The sequence below is a fragment of the Bos indicus x Bos taurus genome, chromosome 27 (assembly GCF_003369695.1).
Source record: "Bos indicus x Bos taurus breed Angus x Brahman F1 hybrid chromosome 27, Bos_hybrid_MaternalHap_v2.0, whole genome shotgun sequence".
NCBI lineage: Eukaryota > Metazoa > Chordata > Mammalia > Artiodactyla > Bovidae > Bos > Bos indicus x Bos taurus.
In genome coordinates this window covers 25,913,087-25,934,254 of record NC_040102.1, presented here as the reverse complement: position 1 = coordinate 25,934,254, position 21,168 = coordinate 25,913,087, and the positions used below count along the sequence as shown (strand labels likewise).

The 21,168-nt window shown below is 45.2% G+C and overlaps 1 long non-coding RNA gene across 1 annotated transcript in view; it reads left to right on the top strand.

The window, feature by feature from the left end:
- Positions 1–3,968: 3,968 nt before the first annotated feature.
- LOC113884983 overlaps positions 3,969–21,168 on the top strand; it is a 31,690-nt gene continuing 14,490 nt past the window's right edge. The window contains exons 1-3 of the long non-coding RNA XR_003509083.1: positions 3,969–4,435; positions 5,202–5,310; positions 16,916–17,035. This is a non-coding gene — a long non-coding RNA (uncharacterized LOC113884983). The remainder of the gene's footprint in view (positions 4,436–5,201; positions 5,311–16,915; positions 17,036–21,168) is intronic.

The following is a 21,168-nucleotide window of genomic DNA, read 5'->3' as shown; positions in this document are numbered from 1 at the left end:
GTACATGGAGGGCAGAATATTCTATTTTTACCATGTTTTTCCCTCAGGCCTCCATGAATCAGAGGAACTGTGTCTGTCCCTTGGGTTGATGCGTAATTCTGCTGGAGCTGGTGAAGGTCAAACTGGAGGGCCATTTATGTGATGGAAATTTACATGCGTTGCTTCCATTCTTCTAGCGGTGTGAGACTCACCGCCTCTTGAGTACTGAATTCCTCATGTCAGCCTGAAGTCTGCGCTTCCATAACTTCTGTCCATAGGTCTTCCCAACCCACTAAAGCCCAACCCTCTCTCAAATGACTGCTTCCCAAGGGCTGGAGGAGAGTTTCTTGGGTCTCTGATAGGTTGTTCTGCTTCAGACCACATATTCCCAGGCTTTTCAAGCTCTTGCCATATTCCATGGTCCTTAGTCACCACGCATGCTAGTTATCCTCCTTGAAATGGGCTCTCATCTGGCCTGGGGTGCGGGGCCCAGAACTATCTGTGATTACAGAGAGATGGCCCAGTGAGTGTAGGCCAGGCACCCCCTCCCTTTGCCCTGAACACCATGTTTCTATCATGTGGATGAGCCAGCTACTGGCTCTCCCTACAGACATATTACATTGCAGACACATACTGAGCCCCGGAATGAGGAAATCCCCTCTCTCCTCCCTGGGAACAAACGTGAATAATGGATCTTTTTTCAAGGTACTATGGAGTTTAGAGGGGAAAAAATGCTATAAATGTCGAGCACCAGCTATCTGCAGCATTCTGTGGGCTTCTGATCCTTATCGATGAGCACACAGACTGATTTATGTCCGCGGTCAGGGTGAACATACTCTTTCACATTCTTTTCTTTTCTCTTGCGATTATCTTACATGTGCCTTTCGACGTATCAACAGAATCTGTAAACTCAGTTCCCTTTAATAGTAACATAACATTCCATTGTCTTAATGTACGACAGTTCGCATAACCTTTTCCTAATTTGGGGCATTGGGTCATGCCCCATTTTTCCACTGTTGTGAATGGTGTTACCGTAAACCTCTCGGTGCTATTTACTTGCTTTTCTCTTTTGCATATTTCCCCTGGGGTCTATTCCTCAGCGGGGACCATTGGGTCAAAGTGTAGGGACAGTTTTATAGCTCTCTTTTATATATTGCCAGCCTGATCTCCAGAGGCGATGGATATTTTTCAAAAGTGCCAAAGAAGACAACCAGGGCCTGGAGAGATCATAGCTTAACTGGAAAAGCTGGTCCTGTGCGTTGCTTCAGGTTCCTCTCTAGTACCCTCTCCAGTGCTAATGATGGAGATATGAAGGAGGGGACTTTAGGAAGACCAGCACCCTCTGTACCCAGACGTGTTTACCCAGAAGTGCAATTGCTTCCTTTCTGGTTGGTTTTTTTTTTTAATGTGGACCATTTTTAAGGTCTTTATTGACTTTGTTACAATATTGCTTCTGTTTCATGTTTTAGTTTTTTGGTCACTAGGCACGTGGGATTCTGGGTCCCCGACCAAGGACCGAACCTGTACCCCCAGCATCGGAAGGCAAAGTCCTGACCACTGGGCCGCAAGGGAAGTCTCTGCTTCCTTTCTGTGAGGGGATTTTTGTCTTCTGAAAGGAGGTTTCACTGCCTGACCTAGGTTCTAATCTCAGCTTTGCCACCACCTCCAAATGTGTGCCATTAGACAAATCCCCTAACCCCTCTGAGTTGATTTCTTCCTCGTCTGTGAAGAGGTTAAATGATACTCCTTACTCAGGGAGTTTTGAGAAGCTTTTGTAGAGTTCTGGGCTCTTGTCATTCCCCATGACTCACTTGGTGTGAAGGGTCTACGAGTTCCTTCCTGCCTTGTACTGCTAGGAGCCAGCTCTGTTTGCCCTGGGACTGAGGGCAATAAACCTCTGTCAGGGAATGCATGGATTGTCTTCACCCATAACCTTGCTTCCCTGTGTTTAGGAACTGGAAAACATTGTGGGAAAGTTTATGAAGAATTATGTCTTTAACAGGTGAGGAAAGGCCTGCACGTAAATGTTTATAGGATGTGCTGGGTCTGAGGCCCATGCTTCGGTTTCCTCATCAGTTTCCTCATCAGCGTGGCTGCAGGAAGAGCATCTCGGTTTTTTCAAGACCTCCAGAGGTATATGACTTTGTAGACGAGATGGGCCGAAAGCTTAGGGAGGGAGGTCAGAGAGAGCTCTTCATTTCAGAAAAGGGTACTCACAGGGAAGGGCCTGGGTCTCTGGGTCCCCAAGGCTGTTTGCAGCACCCTTGAGTCCCTGGGAGAGGTTGGGAGGATGTGTTCAGGACCTGCCTTGTGAGACTTCCCTGGAGGCCCAGTGGTTAAGACTCTGCCCTTCCACTGCTGGGGAAGCAGGTTAGATCCATGGGTCGGGAAACTAAGATCCCACATGCCATGCAGTGCTGAGGTGGGGGTGGGGGGCCAAAAAAAAAAAAAGACCTGCCTTTCATCTCTCCAGTCTCCTTCTTGCTATTGCAGAAAAATGACAATAGGCTTCTGCAGGGGACCACCCTCCACTGGGGGGACATTTCTTCCATTCTCCAATGGCCTAGGTTAATGGGGCCACAAAGGCTTGCTCCTTCTCCCACCAGCAGGGCTTCCCAGGTGGCTCAGTGATAAAGAATCCGCCTGCCAAGGCAGGAAACGTGGGTTCGATCCCTGGGTGGGGAAGATCCCCTGGAGGAGGGCATGGCAGCCCACTCCAGTATTCTTGCCTGGGAAATCCCACAGACAGAGGAGCCTGGTTGGCTACAGTCCACGGGGTTGCAGAGAGTCAGACACAACAGAGCAGCTGGGCACACACTTCTCCCATCTAGAGGTGGAGTCTCATGCCTCTCCCCTTGGAGCTGGCCTGTCCTTACTGACCTCCTTGACTAGCAGAATGCTGTCCAAGGGACATTCTAGAACTTCTGGGGGTAAAGACCTAAGAAGCTGTGTAGTTTCCACCCAGGTCTCCTGGAACACTTTCTCTGGGAGCCCTGGGCACCACGTGAGAGTTTGTCTGCCCTGAGACTGCCATGCCATGAGGTCTTGGGAACACACTCCACTCAGCAGTTCCAGTCAAGCCCACCAGGCTCGAGACACGTGAGTGGAAGCCACGGACCCTCCAGCTGAGACCTCCTGAGGTGATACACATGAAGCAGAAAAATCACCCAACTGAACTTTCCCGAATTCCTGAACCCCAAGGTCAGGAGACAGACTGCTGTTTTAACCTGCTAAGCCCTGGGGAAATTTTTATGCAGCCACAGAGCAGAGAACACCAGGGCTACCTGGGCTGAGCTGAGTCCCTGCTTCATGCCCTCCCCTCAGCTGTAATCTCGCTTCTCACTCTCGGGACTAAATATCAGAGGCCATGCAGAAGTCATTGACGTCAGCCCTTCTCTTTGACAGGATTCCCCAGATGTATTTTTGGCCTCGTGTCTATTATTTATGATCCCTTGTTGAATTTTACAGTCAGATAGGACAGGAAGCATCGGCAGAGTTCCAGAATCCTGGCTAACTGGATTTTTCTGTTGTATTCAAAGAGGAAATGACAAAGCAAAAATCTCCAGCGCTCTTCCTGTTATATGAGTCGCCCCCGATACATGTGGGGTGACTCGATTCTCTGGCAGCCCTGTTTGGAGAGCCTCAGATCTTAAATGAGGACCTGTTCAGAGCACCCAGATATTTAAGGAATTCCAGTACTCCTTCTTGATGATGCTCATCCTCTTCTGGTATCCCAGGAGACCTGTATTTACATTTATTTTATTTGAATTTATTTAAACATGTCAGAAGATTAAAAGCGCACCTTACCCCTGCAGATGTTTCCCATGGAGACTATTAACAGGACCCAGACACGCACGAGAATCTGAAATACTGAAACAATCGCCATTTCAGTTTTCAGGCTTCTCTGCTATGACATGTCAATTATTAACTAAGAAATTAATCATTAAGGGCATTAATGAAATTGACCCAACCGTCTTGCTGGGCCACATTGCTCCCTACACAATGGAGCCCGTTAACTTCTGGCTTTTTCCACCCCTTTCATAGCAACCTTCTTTCTACGGGCTGTGTATTTTGAAGGGAGCCAACTCTTTTATTTCTACTTACTTCCGTGGCTGGTACTAGTAACCACTAGGGACCTCAAAACCAGCACTTCCTCTAACTTTCAGCCCTTCCAAAGCAGATTCTCAAAGGTCAGCAGTTCTACACTGACTCATTTGTTTCTCCACTCATTTATTTTTTTTCCCACCCATACATTTATTTACTTATTCAATAATCGTTGATAAAATGCTTGAAATGTACCAGACATTGTGTTAGGCATTTGGGATAGAAGATGAAGAACACCTGGCTGTGCTTGACAAGAGGCTCACGGTGCTTAATAGATGCTCAGTAAACAGATAAGGAATCCCTCTTCGAGAGGCCACGCTGGGATTTCTTGCCGGGGGAACTGAAGCTCTGGGTAAGTAACTAGCTGGACAGTAACGAGGCAGGAAGGAGAGAAGGCGTGTCTGCTTCTCTGTCCTGACCACATCGCTGTGTTCCTTTCCCTCCTGCTCCGCTCCTTCTGGTCCTTCCGCTGCACTTGGTCATAACATTGATTCAAAGTCTGAGACTTCCATCTCTGGGATGATACTACACTGTCTCTTGGCTCCAAGGCAATGCTTATGAGAGGATGCTACTGCCAGTTCTAGAACATCCCTTATTAATCTATTATGGAAAAGCAACAACTGTATTCCAGTGAAAGCAAAAGATGTCTCAGAAAAAATTTTAGTCCACGAAAGATGCCAGAGCCCCTCTTAGAAGGCAAGACAAAGTCAGCCCTTATCCCCGGATCTAGCGACTTGGTTGGCACTAAAAGGTTGCTCAGGGTTACTGTTGTGTGAAGGGTCTGGAAGCCCTGAAGCTCAGCATACGATTGCACTGGGCGTAGGCAGACCTTGGAGACCTTGAAACTGAGAACAGTATAAAATGCAGCTGATTTCAGTAGTGTTAAGGTCATTGCCCTCGCCCAACCTACTATTTTAACACTGCTCAATCCTTTCTTTAGAGCCTTTTTCCTTCTTCCATTCTGAGCATAGGCATAGCCAGTCAAGGCCAAAGCTCCAGAAGACAAGTGAATCGATTGGGAAAGTAATTGAAGAAATTTCCAGAGGTGGTTACTAATGAGGGTTTACATGTCAAACATCTATCATGACGCACTTTCAAACTGTGGCTTGGCTGCCCAGGTGACAGGAAGCAATGCAGAGCTCCAAGACGACGAATGAGAAAGTTCCCTGAGTTTCAGAACAGAGACTGGAGGCGCCATCTAGGAGACCCGCTGGACACTCAGACTGGGTGAGTGGTATTGACCTTGGTGTCTACTCTACACAGGCTCTCAACCTTGCCCTGTCCTTTGCCCACGTGGCTTCTGTTTTAAGAAGTACTCAAAATGCCTTCTACTTTGGGTTCCTGGTCCTAACTCTGTACCAATAGGCAGGTATTCAGACGGAAAGAGCATCACTGGTCCAATCTATGCTGATGCTGACCTGCTGTCTCACTCAATAACTGAAACTTCTGCCTGTTCTTTTGCCATCTCCCCTGCTGATAATGGCTGCCAGCAGTCAAGGGCTCCCTCTCAACCCCTTCTCCACCTGAAGTCCTGTACCCGCTCCTACCACTTTCCAGAACACATGAGTAGCCAGGCAATGCTGTGAATCATCACAAATTGGTCCCAACCAAGTTGATTAAGAAATATTAGACTTATGTAGTGGAAAGGGCTTGTGCCTAGGAGCAAAATCCTGTTTTTAGTGAGAAAAAGAGGACATAAAACTGTACAAGGTATCATAAACTTAGACTTAAGAAGTTACTTAGAAGAAATAACAATGCTTAATGTATATGTGCCTAACAGCAGAGCCTCAAAATACATGAAAAAAAAAAAACTGATGGAATGTAAGGAGAAATTGCAAGGAAATGAATGCACAATCATAGATACTGACTTCAACACCCCTCTATCAGAAATAGACAAATCCATGAAGCAAAAAATCAGTAAGGACATAGTTGAACTCAATAGCACCATTAATCAACAGGATAGAAGAGATGTCTGTGGACTACTTCATCGACATGCAATGGAATATACATTCTTCTTAAGCTCACATGGAACATTTACCAAGATAGAACACCTTCTAGGCCATAAAACATACTTCAGTGGTTGTAAAAGAACAGAAATCATACAATCTCTGCTTTCAGATCTGACAGGAATTAAACTAGAAATAAATATAAAAAGACGGCTGAAAAAATCCCCAAGACACATCTGAACAACACATGGTTCAAAGAAGAAATCTCAAGAGAAATTTTAAAGTATTTTGAACAAAATGAAATTGAAAATACAGCTTAAACTATGCAGCAAAAGCAGTGCTTAGAGGGAAACTTTTAGGACTTATATGTGGAGTCCAAAAAAAAAAAAAAAGATGCAGATGAACTTATTTACAAAACAGAAACATATTCACAGACATAGGAAACAAACTTAGGGTTACGGGAGGGGAAGAAGGGAGGGAAGGGATAAATCAGGAGTATGGGAGTAACAGATACACATTACTGTATAAAAAAGCTTAGATAAACAACAAGGACCTACTGTACAGCACAGAGAACTATGTTTGATATCCTATAATAAACCTAAAGGAAAAGAATCTAAAAAAGAGTATGTATATAATATATATATATGTATGTATATCTGAATCACTTTGCTGTACACCAGAAACTAATATAACATTGTAAATCAACTATTCTTCAGTAGAAAAATACATTAAAAAAAGAATATGTATCACTTAGATATTCAGAAAAACAATATTTATTTTAAATAAGAGGAAATGAAAGAGCACAGGGTTTGAACTCAGGACCCAATTCAGTCTGGGCTACACCCCTTACTAGCTCTGTGACCCGCGAGGCCCTTAGCACGGCACACCTCAGTTTCTGCATCTGTAAAATGAGGATGGTAAGACCTACCCCGCAGTGATTTGCATGTGTATATCTGCATACAAATAAAGATAAAACTATACAAGGAAAATGTGCAAGGCGCCTGAGGGATGCTCACTACGCATTGATTTCCAAGCCCTTTAAGGATATTTGGGAGTTGGTAGGTTCCAAGGAAATTTTGCTGGGCACACACAAGGCCTTTTGTTCACCCTTCTCCCTTTCCCATCCTGACATTCCTGATGACACAGACAACCCACCTAGGGGGGCTGCCCACTCCCCTAGGCACCAAGTGTCTCCATTTTGGAGGAGATAGGGGAGCCCTGGAAAGGAAGCTGTTTTCTACTTTGAAAACCCCAGAAAGCGCAAGGCTCTGGGACAGGCTGATACCGTCTCTTTTCTCCCTCTGCCATGCTTTAAAGAACGTTCTGGGCTTCCTGTCCCAGCCTGAGGGAGAAACCAAGGGTACACGTCACTAGAAAATAACTACGGGGCCAGAGCCTTACACGGGAACTTGGATCCGGAGTGGGCTTTGGGCAGACAAGGAGGAGACTGTTGCAGAGCTGGGATGGCGAGGAAGGGTGCCCAGGGCCCCAAGGGGGACGGGAACAAAGGACTTAGTCTCCCAACAAGCCTGGGCTGGGTCAGGCAGAACTGGGGGAGTCGTGAGCGGAAAACCACCCGGGCCCCTCCAGCTAAGGGCGAGGTGTGGAATGTGAGAGGAAGGTGAACGGAATGGCATGAAGGGACTTTGGTTCTGATTCACATTCAGTTTGACTCTGAAGCATTCCAAACGTGGTGGGAACAGAGCCTGTTTGGAGAGGATTGTTATCTGAGGACAGAGCAGGATGAAGGGAAGGGTGGGGGGTGATGGCTGACGGCTGCAGAGAGCATTCCAGCTTGCAGATAAGTGAAGCCAGAAGGTTAGGCATGATTCAGTGGAAGTCTGAAGAACTGCCCGTTCCACTCCTGACCTGAGTTGAAATGAGACACATCAGAGAGAACTTTTGAGGCTACGTGGTTCCGTAATGCTGGGCTTGATCAGTGGCTGTCAGATTTCAACTAAAGACATTTCCTCTTACTCTAAATTTGCATTCCAGGAAATGTGCCTGTTCTCTTTTGTGTGTTAACTGAAAACTTCCCTGGTGGCTCTGCAATGCAGAAGACCCGAGTTTGATCCCTGGGTTGGGAAGATCCTCTAGAGAAGGGAATGGCAACCTACTCCAGTATTCTTGCCTGGGAAATCCCATGGACAGAGGCGCCTGGTGGGCTCTGGTCCATGGGGTCGCAAAGAGTTGGACATGATGAGCGATTAACACACACACTAACTATCCATGGCTGGTTCCTCTTACTCTAAATTTGAATTCCAGGAAACTTGCCTTTTCTCTTTTACTTCTCTAATTTTCATTGGTAAGATAGGATTTCAGAAGCCAAGATGATTCACATTGTACAGCAGAAACCAATACAACATTGTAAAGCAATTATCCTCCAATTAAAAACTAAGAAAAAAAAAATACTAAGAAAATCAGAATGAAAGCTGTCAGTGATGGTCGTGTTACGGGGGACTGAATGTGACAAGAGAGTAACAATAAATGATGACAAAATTCCATTCAGTTCAGTCTCTGAGTTGTGTCCCAACTCTTTGCGACCCCATGGACTCCAGCATGCCAGGCTTCCCTGTCCATCACCAACTCCCAGAGCTTGCTCAAACTCATGTCCGTTGAGTTGGTGATGCCATCCAACCATCTCATCTCATCTCATCGTCAAAATTCCATAGGCATCTTTCAACGATAAACTTGACTCCCTTGTCTTTTGTCATCTTAGCCCTTACCTGCCTCCAGCCACACTCCCTTTTGTTCCATGGGCTCCTCCTGGGCTGAAGGGTACAAGCCACTTCTTGGAGTGGAGATGAAAGAGAACGGTGGCTTGGGTACCCTCAGCATCACCTGTGTTCACTGACCACCGGTGTTCACTGACCACCAGGAGGTAGGGGGCTTATTCTCCATTTCCAACGATCTTACACCTCACTCTCGGGAAATGTAAGAGTCTCCAGCATTTCAAAAGGATGGACTTTGAGGTTACGGAGGACATCCGTGAGAGGTGGATGGGCCATTTCCTCTTTTTCTTTAAAAAATGTTTTATTGATTTGGCTGCGCCTGGTCTTAGTTGTGGCACAGGGGATTTCTGATCTTTGCTGCAGCGTGTGGGATCTTGACTCACAGTGTTTTAGTTGCGGCGTGTGAACTCTTAGTTGCAGCACATGGAATCTGGTTCCCTGACCAAAGATTGAACCCAGGCCGCCTGCATTGGGAACACAGAATCTTAGCCACTGTACCACCGAGGAAGTCCCAGGAATGCATTATTCCGCTGCAGACTCTCTTTCCCTGACCTTCCAGGCTCATTGTCTTAACCCACCAAAATGCTGTTCTGGAGAAATGAGCAGCTTTGGACGTGCTATTTCTTCTGCTATAAAGTCCTGGCCCCAGATCTCAGCATGGTTCACCCCTTTAACCCTTCACCTTTGGGCTTAGCAGCAGCAGCAGCAGCAGCATTTTGACAAAAAAGCTTTCTGATAAGGGTTGACTTGTGTCCCTTCGGAATATGTTGAAATCCCAACTCCTAGTGCCTGTGACTATGACCTTATTTGGAAAAAAGATCTTTGCAGATGACCAACGGAAGATGAAGTCATTCATTAGGGTGCGATCCTAACCCAACATGACTGGTGTTCTTGTAGAAAGATGACACTTAGAAACAGAGACAGATGCATGCAAAGGAAAGATGGTGGGAAGGCATGAGGAGAAGACAGCTATCCACCAGTCAAGGAAGACCTGAGGTTGCCAGAAGCCAGGAGAAAGACACGGAACCAATTCTTCCTCACAGCCTGAGAAGGAACAGACCCTACCAATACCTTGGATTCAGACTCCCATGAGACAATATATCTCTGCTGTTTAAACCACCCAGGTTGTGATACTTTATTACAGCAATCCCAGTACAGTACCTTGCTCAAACTGCATTATTTAAAATTCCCCTGTCTGTACCTCTTGTTTTCTCCAGAGTACTTATTACTATCAAATATCTCCGACTCTTTGCAACCCCATGTTCTATAGCCCACCAGGTTCCTCTTTCCATGGGATTCTCCAGGCAAGAGTACTGCTGTGGGTTGCCATTCCCTTCTCTAGGGCATCTTCCTGATCCAAGGATTGAGCCTGGGTCTCCCACATAGCAGGCAGATTCTTTACCAACTGAGCCACCAGGGAAGCCCCTAAGGGTACTGTATATGTAGCTATTTACTTTTTGCTCTGTATTTGTTTATAGCCTGTCTCCCTCCACTGAGTGTACACAACACAAAGGCAGAGATTTTGGTACGTTTCTTCATGTATTCCCTGCATCTAGAATCAATACTGCCCTTACACACCAACAGGCTGTACGAGGCTCTCTCTGGCCCTTCTCTGGTCGTGCCTTCACCTCGGGGTGAAGAGTCTGTGTGGGTAAGTGGCTATGCCACATGGAGCCCACACCCCTGCTTCTAGACCATGCACCAGGAACCCACATGTTGGCCTCAAGCCCACTTCCAGAGTCTGCATCAGCCTCTTCCTTGAGTCTGTCCTAAGACTCTAGCGAAATGGGTGTGGATGGAGGTTCGACTGGCTGGAGCATCCACACAGCTTGCAGAGGGGCCTTTCTGGTGTGGGAGAAAGCTTCAGGGTAAGATGAGAAGAAGAGGGGGACACAGGCCGGGGTCTTCCTTTGTATTTGCCTCTTGCCTCTCAAAAGGTAGGGGGTTGGGGGAGACTCTACCTTGAATAATGTCTGGCATACAGCAGGCACTTGGTGAACAGGAATAAATGAATGTGTGAGTTACTCTTCAAAGCTTTTTTTATTTGAATTACACAGTCCTTTAAAGAAAACATCAGAACTTCCCCGGTGGTCCAGTGGTTGAGACTTCACCTGTGTTTTAATTAATTAATTTTAAAAATCTTCATAATTGCTTTACAATATTGTGTTAGTTTCTGCTGTATGATGAAGTGAACCAGCTGTATGTATACTATATCCCCTCCCTCTTGGAGCTCCCTCCCCTCTCACCCCCATCCCACCCATCTAGGTCATCACAGAGCACTGAGCTGAGCTTCCTGTGCTTTGTAGCAGGTTGTCACTAGCTATCTATTTTACACATGGTAGTATATACCTGTCAATTTCAATCTCCCACCCTCCCCTTCCTCCACCGGCTCCACATGTCTGTTCTCTTATGACTGTGTCTCCGTTCCTATCTTGGAAATAGATTTAGCTGTACCATTTTTCTAGATCCCACATATATGCTTTAATATACAATATTTATTCTTCTCTTTCTGACTTACTTCACTCTGCATGACAGACTCCATCCATGTGAGACTCCCCTTCTAATGCAGGGAGTGTCGGTTAAATTCCTGGTCAAGCAGCTAAGATTCCACATGGCTCGTAGCCAAAAAACCAAAACATAAAACAGAAGCAATACTGTAAAAAATTCAATAAAGACTTTAAAAAAGATCCACATCAAAAAATAATCTTTTTTTTAATAAACAATATCAAATCCTCAATGATTCAAATCAAAAGCAGGGCATATTCCTGGCTTTCAGGCTTGACCCAGTCTCCTTCAACTGTGAAACCCACAAGGCACCCCCATCCCCCTGTGTCCTTCATCTTTGCCATCCAACCTTCTGGGGGCTGGGATAAAGGAACTGTTACATCAGTTCACAGGAGCCTGCTAATAAGACAGGTAGTGAGAGAGACTTTTAAAACATTGCAGTAAAAGAACTGTAAGGAAAGGTCAATAACTTTACTAAAAGGATGAATTTCTAATGAGGGGATTTGGGGGGATGATCTGTGCTGTCTGGAATATGTCGGGGTAGGTTAGGTTTTGGAGCTTGTTATCACCTATCCTGCATGTGGTCCACCTGGTTCTTGCTGCTCAGGTAAAAACAGAGTAGAAACTCCTTCCTTTGCCAGTAAACTATTGGGGAAATGGGCTTCACTGGTGGCTCAGCTGGTAAAGAATCCACCCGCAATGCAGAAGACCTGGGTTCAATCCCTGGGTTGGGACGATCCCCTGGAGGAGGGCATGGCAACTCACTCCAGTATTCTTGCCTGGAGAATCCCCATGGACAGAGGAGCCTGGCGGGCTACAGTCCATAAGGGTCACAAAAAGTTGGACATGACTGAGCAATTAGTTGGGCAGGTGATTTTGTTTCTGATGCTCACCAACCTGGTTTGCCAATTCCTCCCACGTGGGGAATGCACATTGAATCATGTTTGGGTGTAAACATGTGATCGTGTTTGGATTTTAAGCCAGTTTTTAAATTGGGATTTGGGGCGGGGACGTGACAATATTTATGCTAACTACTACCTAAGGCTTCCTGACCCAGGAGAAACCTCTGAAATTTCACAGGAAGGGGATCCTTGAGATGTTGGGCCCTGAAGACTCCCTGTGGTTCCTGCAGGATCTAAGGACTGTGGTTGGAAGGCTCAGGGTCACACAGACCCTGAGCCTTGCCGGTCCCAGGGCCAGTACACTGCTGCCTGTGCTGGCCTGCAGCTTTGATGCGTGTAGTCGACTCACCAGCACAGCCCAGAGAGGCTCAGGAGCCAGGTCTGCTGACTTTCAACAAGTTAAACGCTCACCCCACAACACTGGCTTTGGGGCTTCATCAGATGGGATGAGTGAGTGAAGAATGCGTACAACCAGGATACACATCTCATTTCTTTTCTTCTTTTAGAAACGAGGACTAGAAACTAGATTCATAATTTCTGCTAGTTTCTGCCTCAACCTCATAAAAGCGACTATTGGAATACTTTCAAAGGTAATACTCAGAAGTACTGTTTATTGAGCAATTACTATGTGCCAGGCACTTTGCCCCTGTCATTCATTCTTCACAATGAACCGTCCTGGTGAGAATGATAATTCTCCCCATTTTAGGCAGAGATAATGGAGTAAAACATTTATTTACTTTAAAGATCTTACCCAAGGACACACAAGTAACCATCTAGGAATCTGCAGATCAATCTAACCGCACAGCCCGTGCTGTGGACTGCTAAGCTACTCTGTCTTTGTGATGTGGTTGCATTCTCACACTCAGTTACTTCATTCCACATGTGTGCCGAGGGCCTGCTCTTTGCGGGGCACTTTCCTCCACTCTGAGGACTATGACGGTGAACAAAACTGGATCCAGTCCCAGACTTATAGAGCTAACAGGCTGGTGAGGAGACGAACGATCAAACACCCACGCGTACAAAAATAAAATTGCACACGTGGGCTTCCCTGGTGGCTCAGTCTGCCAACAAGGGAGACCTGGATTCAGTCCTCGTCTGGGAAGATCCCACATGCCCTGGAGCAACAAAGTCAGTGGGCCACAAATATTGAGCTTGCACTTTAGAGCCCGGGACCTGCAGCTGCTGAGCCCACGTGCTGGAACTACCGAAGCCCGCACCCTCTAGAGCAGTGCTCTGCAACGGGAGACGCCACGGCAAGGAGAAGTCCAAGCACCACAGCTAGACAGTATCTCCCGCTCACCACAACTAGAGAAAAGCCCACACGACAGTGAAGACCCAGCACCGCCAAAAAATTCAAATAAAATTATTTTAAAAAATAAATAAAATTTCACATGTGACAAATGCTATAAAGGGGACCTACGGGATACTGTACAAGCCTATTGTGTTTTTGTTTGTTTTTCAATTTTTTACAGTTTCTAAAAATCACACAAGATAGTTGTTTTTAAGATTTTTGGTTTTTTGATGTGGACCATTTTTAAAGTCTGTATTGAATCTGCTACAATACTGCTTCTGTTTTATGATTAGGTTTCTTTGGTCCTGCAGCATGTGAGTTTAGCTCCCTGACCAGGGATCAAACCTACACACCCTGCATTGGAAGGAGGAGTCTTAACCACTGGACCACCAGGGTGGTCCTAAGTTTGATTATTTAAATTCCTATATTATTCTGTAGTTGTTTGACAGGTATCCATCTTGTTATTAAGATGATAAACTGCCTTTGGTTAGAACTGTATCTTAGAACTGACTTCCACAGGTCTGGGCACACAATAGATTGTCCAAAAACACCCGCTGGCCATGGGGAAATGTCTTTTCCATTTCTGCAATTCTAACATTTCTCATTAAATACTCTAAAATGTAGACAATGATGTACAAAATACCTGATCAAATCCTTCCAACATCTGGAGAAGCAGAGCCGAGGATGCGTATCCCAGCACTCTTCTGGAGTCAGGTTTTACACATAAGCTCGTGCATGTGCGGTCAGTCGCTAAGTCACGTCCGATTCTCTGTGACCCCATGGACTGCAGCCTGCCAGGCTCCCCTGTCCATGGGGTTTTCCAGGCAAGAATACTGGAGTGGGTTGTCATTTCCTCATCCAGGGGATCTTCCCAACCCAGAGATCAAACCTACATCTGCTGCATTGGCAGGTGGATTCCTTACCTCTGAGCCACCTGGGAAGTCCCACATGTACCCATCTGCTAAGCACTCCCACATCCGTCCCTGGCAGGACCATCCTCAGTTGAGCCCAGTTAGCAGCACAAAGGTATGTGTCAGCCTGACTCAGAAAGCAAGTTGAAGCTGAGCTTCTGAGGTGGATGGCTGGAAGCCTGGGGATGCTCTTCCTGTGGTAGTACATATTCAAAGTGTGCTTTCTCTGTCACGTCTGTGTTCTCACTGAATTCATCCTTCTTACAGTCAGACGTTTATAGCACTTACTACCTCTCAACATATTGTATATTTATTTGTATTGTCTGCTCTGATGGGAATGTAAACTTTGAGAATAAGGACTTTTTATTTCTGCGTTTTACTTGGGGGAGCATTTTATTGAAGTAAAGACACAGCATGCATGCATCATAAACCTGGTCAATTTTAAAATGTATTTGGCTGCTCCCGGTCTTCCATGTGGCATGCAGGATCATCTAGTTACAGCACGAGGCATCTTGTCCGGGCCCCCTGCATTGGGAGCGTGGAGTCTTGGCCCCTGGACCACCAGGGAAGTCCCCAGCCTGGTAAAATTTTGCAACATAAACACACCTAGGTAACCAGTACCTGTTTATCTGGAATAAAACATTCCCTCTCCCTAGAAGCTTTGTCACACCAAGACTCCCAGGACTGCCTTGGTCTTGCCCACTGTTGTAATCTGACACCTCCTTTGGTACCTGGCATACAGCAGGTGCTTAATAAACACAGATGGTTCCCACCTTACAATGGTTTAACTTGCGGGTTTTTTTTTTCCTTAACTTTCTGATGGTATGAAAAAGATACACATTCAATAGAAACCACACTTGGAATTTTGATCTTTCCGCTGGTTACATACTCTGACGCTGGGTAGTGGCACCTGCCACAGCTCCAAGTCAACCACGTGATACACTTAAAACCATTCTGGACCCATCAAGCGTCTGGTTTTTCACTCTCAGTGCAGCATTCAATAAATGACATATACCCAACACTTTGCTTTAACATCAGTTTGTGTTAGATGATTTGGTGCAATTGTAGGCTAGTTTCAGTGCTCTGAGTATGTTGAAGGCTAAGCTATGATGCATTTTATTTTTACTTTCTTGGCCATGCTATGAGGCACGCAGGATCTTAGTTCCCCAACCAGGGGTCAAACCTGTGCCCCTGCAATGGAAGTGTGGGGTCCTAACCACCAGAGAATACCGTATGGTGCATTTTAATTGTAAAAAATAACTGTATTTGTTTACCTTTGGTTGTGCTGGGTCTTCGTTGCAGCACAGGCTTTTTTTGGTTGCCGGAAGCGAGGGCTACACTAATTGTGGTGCTCAGGCTTCTCAGGCGCTTCTCTTACTGTGAAGCACGGACTCTAGGGGCACGTGGACTCAGTCATTGCCGCTCCCCAGGCTCTAGAGCACAGGCTCAGTAATTGCAATGCACGGCTTATTTACTCCAGGGCATGTGGGATCTTCACAGACCAGGGATCGAACCTGTGTCTCCTGCATTGGCAGGGAGATTCTTTACCACTGAGCCACCAGGGAAGCCCCTTATGATGCATTTTAAACTGACAATATTTTCAACTTATGATGGGTTTACTGGAACGTAACCACAGCTTAAGTTGAGGAAGATCTGTAATTGTTAAATAAATAAATCCATCCATTCATACATTCATAGTTATTAGGGGCCTAGTCTTTGCCAGGCACTGTTCAAAGTGCTGAATGCACTAAGAAAAATAAGTTACTCTCCCTTTCTTTAAAGATTCTCGATCAAGTGAACTCTCAGAGAAATGCTGAGATGTATCCCTGGAACCCTGTGGAGGAGAAGAGGCTACTTTGAAGGATGTTTATAGTTGCAGAGAAAGAAGGAATGTAGGCTGTAGCTCTGCAGAATTCCTCTGGTGGTTTCAAGTTTTGCATACATGGTCGTCTTTTCTGATGTATGCAGTCCAACTTGGTTGCTCACATAGCAGAAATGTTTACTTTTCTGTTGCATTCTTAACGGGATCATTGAATGTTAGTCTCTCATTGATCATCACATTGAAATTCCAACTGTATTAGAAGTCTTTTGGTTGCAGGTAACAGAAAATTCAGCCCCAACCAGTTGACATGATAAATGGAATTTGCTGGCTCCTATAACTGTTAAGTTCAGCTATATGGTGGTTTTGGAGAAGGCAATGGCACCCCACTCCAGTAGTCTTGCCTGGAAAATCCCATGGACGGAGGAGCCTGGTAGGCTGCAGTCCATGGGGTCGCTAAGAGTCGGACACGACCGAGTGACGTCACTTTCACTTTTCACTTCCATGCATTGGAGAAAGCAATGGCAACCCACTCCAGTGTTCTTGCCTGGAGAATCCCACCGGGGGAGCCTGGTGGGCTGCTGTCTATGGGGTCCCACAGAGTCGGACACGACTGAAGTGACTTAGCAGCAGGAGCATATGGTGGTTTTAAGGCAAACCATGATCCCAGGCTCAATAATTTCAACACTGATCCAGTTTAATTTCATGCCTTTCTCTGCCTTCCAGACTACCTGTTATGTCCCAAGCCTGGCTTCTTCATCATCTCAAGATGACTACTAGCAACGTTCCTGGACTGAATCTTTTTCATTCATGTCCAGATGGATAAGAAGTCACTTCCATAGAAAAGTAAGAAAGTTTCTATTCTTGCAATCTCCAGCAAATGTCATCTCCTCTTGCATTTTATTGGCCTGGAGTTGGATATTTGCTCATTTTGAACCAAGCACTGTGACCAGCAACATGGCAGGGTGTGATGACTGGCTTAAACCAAATAGGGTTTGCCCTTGGTGATGGCTGATTCGATGTATCAATTTGACTGGGACACAGGGTTTCCATACACTGATCAAACATTATTTCTGACTGTGTCTGTGAGGGTGTTTCTGAAGGAGATGAATGTCTAAATTTGTAGACTGAGTAAAGTAGATTGCCCTCCCCAATGTGGGTGAGCCTTGTCTAATCTGTTGGAGGCTTGAATTGAATAAAGGTCTGGGGGGAAAGAAGAATTTGCTTTCTATCTGTTTTTGAGCAACAACATCAGTTTCTTCTTGTCTTTGGACTTGAACTCAATCCATCCACTCTCCTGAGCCTCCATCTGCAAGCTCCATCTTAACCCCACACGAGCCAATTCTGTATAATTAATCTCTTTATATATATATTTGTTCTGTTTCTCTGGAAAACCCTGACTAATACACCCCTGGAGCCAGGAGTGGGATCAGATTTTTCCCAAGGGGCGTTGACTGCATGAGCAAGGAATGGATAAGTGATGAAAATTGGGATTCTGTTGTCATTGAAAGGAAGGAAGGAAAGAAGAAAAAAAATCGGCGCGAGAAAAAGAACAAGCATCTGTGACACTTGTACCTCTCCTGTCTTTTTTAAAAAAGATTTTTATTTTATTTATTTGGCCTCACAGCATGTGGGATCTTAGTTCCCTGACCAGGGATTGAACCTTCACTCCCTGCATTGGAAGTACAGGGCCTTAACCACTGGACCACGAGGGAAGTTTCACATCTCTTCTGTCTTTAGTATCAGAGCCTTAGTACTTAATGCTCTACACCCATATACTGCCTCTTATGATTTATTGCCTGTCCAGTGCTAGGGGCTGTGGGAAAATAAGGCCTCGGAATGTCCCAGAAAGTAGAGTTTAATATGATATAGAAGGCATCCACAAATAGCTACAGTGGAAGGTAGTATAATGACTACATGTCATCAAAGAAAAATCAGTAAGGTGCTCCCTGAAGAAAAACTCCCCTCTGTGGACACATGGTACTCCCCTCCTTAACTGGGTTGCATACAACTTCTTGTACGGGTGCTGAGCATCTTTACCCTGTGGACAGGGGGTTTCACAGAAACAGCACATTGTGCAACTTTCCTTAAAACTAAGACGTAAGGGACTTCCCTGATTGCCCAGTGGTTAGCAGTCCACCTGCCAATGCAGAGGACACGGGTTCCCTCCCTGCTCTGGGAAGATTCCACATGTTGAGGATAGCTAAGTCTGTGTGCCACAACCACTGAGCCCATGCTCTAGAACCCACAAGTCGCAACTACTGAGTCCCTACGCCCAGAACCCATGCTCCACGACAAGAGAAGCTACCACAGCGAGAAGCCCGAGCACTGCATTGAAGAGTCGCCCCGCTGGCCGCAACTCGAGAAAGCCCACATGAAGAAACGAAGATGCAGAGCAGCCAAAAATAAATACATAAGTAAATTTTTGGAAAATTAAAATGCAATATGAACTAACACGGCTAAAATGCAAATCTTTCACGTCCAGGACTCTTACCACATCCTTCAGAAGAACTGGAGGCTTAATTGAATGGAATATTATACAAACTTGAGCTTTAAAATGTACCCCTGAGTCTCCAAATATATTCCTGAAATATTTTTCCCTACATGGGAGAATATCTAGTAAGAACTTTTCTTCCTTCCAGAGTCCTAAAATAGTTGTTGTTGTTTTTCACACCTCCCTGCTCAACACTAGAGAGGGGACATGATTTTTTTGTTTTGAATTTAATGAGTTGTATTTTTAAAAACGCTTGACCTAGGACCTTGTGCTTAAGGGGTCCTTGATCAATGCTGATTGAACCCAAGTCTACAACTACAAATGATCATCATGTCTGCCTTCTCCTTAAGATATTCTGCTTAATCATGCTGCTCAATATAAAAAAATATCCAATCAAAAAATAGGCAGAAGACCTAAAGAGATATTTCTCCAAAGAAGACATACGGATGGCTAAGAGACACATGAAAACATGCTCAGATTGCTAATTATTAGAGAAATGCAGATCAAAACTACAATGAGATATCACCTCACACTAGTTAGAATGGCTATCACCAAAAATTTGCGAACAATAAATGCTGGAGAGAGTGTGGAGAAAAGGGAACCCTCCTACACTGTTGGTGGGCTTCTCTGGTGGCTCAGAGGGTAAAGCATCTGCCTGCATTGCTGGAGACCTGGGGTTGATTCCTGGGTGGGGAAGATCCCCTGGAGAAGGAAACAGCACCCCACTCCAGTATTCTTGCCTAGAAAACCCCATGGATGGAGAAGCTTGGTGGGCTACAGTCCATGGGGTGGCAGAGAGTCGGACTTGACTGAGCGACTTCACTTTCACTTTATGGAGAGAAGGGCAAAGCATTTGAATGCCAAGAGACAAGACCATCAAATTCTTCATCTTTCCCCAGAAGATTTTCCCTGCCACCACTTTCCCTTTCTGTCTCCCCTTCCGCATACAGTTTCTATGTAGATGTAGCAGGTTCTGAAATCAAGGATAGAACTCAACTCTGTCAGGTGCAAATACCTGTCTTTTGAGGCAGACTCCACCTGTGAGGAATAAAGTGTGGTAAACACTATCTACCGTGATGGACGCTGGACCACAGGGGAAGGCTACAGGAGACAGGCCACCCATCAGATGTTTCCTCTTTCCAAGTGTGGAGCTCAGATGTGGATTGAGGCCTTTTAGTACTGGATAGAAGAAGTATTAAGAGACTCCAGAATGGAAATTCTTCTCACTTCCACGTCCTTTTAAAATTATCTGCCTCAAGATGGTTATAAACCTCTAGTCCTCAAAAGTCATTAGACATTTGACTGACACGAAGCAGACTCTCTTGTCTTACGGCAGAAGGTGCTGTGTTGACTCTCCCCGAGAAACGTGACACCGGCTGGAGGCCTGAGGAGCTAGCGCTCGGTCTTTGTGGCCTGGCCTTGTTCTTTGTGGTGAGTTAGGTTATTCAGAGATACCCTTTGGCTAAGAGCATCTAAAAACTATGAGGAAAAGAAAAATGTTTCATAATCTTCACGAAAGCATCAAATTACTGATCAAATAAAAACAAAAAAATCAGGCCAAAAGCTAAGAGAAAGCAGAAATCCAGAGGTAAACAGAGCACTCTTCTGTCCTCACAAAAGCCAGATGGTTCCGAGGAACTGAGCTCTCAGTGTGAGAGGGACCGAAATTAAAGCCCAGGACAGAGGTTTAAATGGAAGCCTCCACAGGAAGCGGGACTTTCAAAGGGGACGCCACCTCCCTGCTTCCACCTCCATGGGGTTTGAGGAGATTAAACTGGGCCAGAAGGAGCAAAGGAGCAAAACAAAATGCATGAGAAGTTGTAATTTGAGGTAGTTACTCCCACGGATTCAAAAGACTTGGGTGGTCTGAGAAATCCTAAACCCTGAATGAAGTTAAAATGGTACCACACAGAAGGGTACCTATGTGCCCGAAAGAAGGAAAGACAAATTCAAATTCTCCTGAGGAAGAGCCCCTTCATCTTAGGCCACAGAGCATCTCCATAAACAGTTTTCCAAGGCAGTGAGCAGCGTATAATTTAAAATATCCAAGATATCCAAGCACACACGGAAACCAACAGAAACAACAGAGAACCATAAAAAGAGCCATGTAGATTCTAGATGATTAAGTTAGAGATGATAAATTATAAGACATCCTTACTTAGTGTTTAAAGGATATATTTTAGAAATATCTGCAGAGATTAGTAAACTATAAAAAGTGTCGTGGGGCTTTAAAAATAAAAAAGTTTAAGTTTTAACTGAAATTAAAAATTCAGGGGATAGATTAAGAGTGCAATTGAAGAAACAATTATTGAAAGAGCAATGAACTGTTCTGAATGCAACACAAAATAAAAAAGATGGAAAATATGAAATAGAGGTTAAGAGACATGCGAGATAATGTTACAGAGGAATTCCAGAAGGAGGGAGAAAAGAATTGGGCAAATGCAATATGTGAAGACATAATGCTCAAACATTTTTACCACTGCTC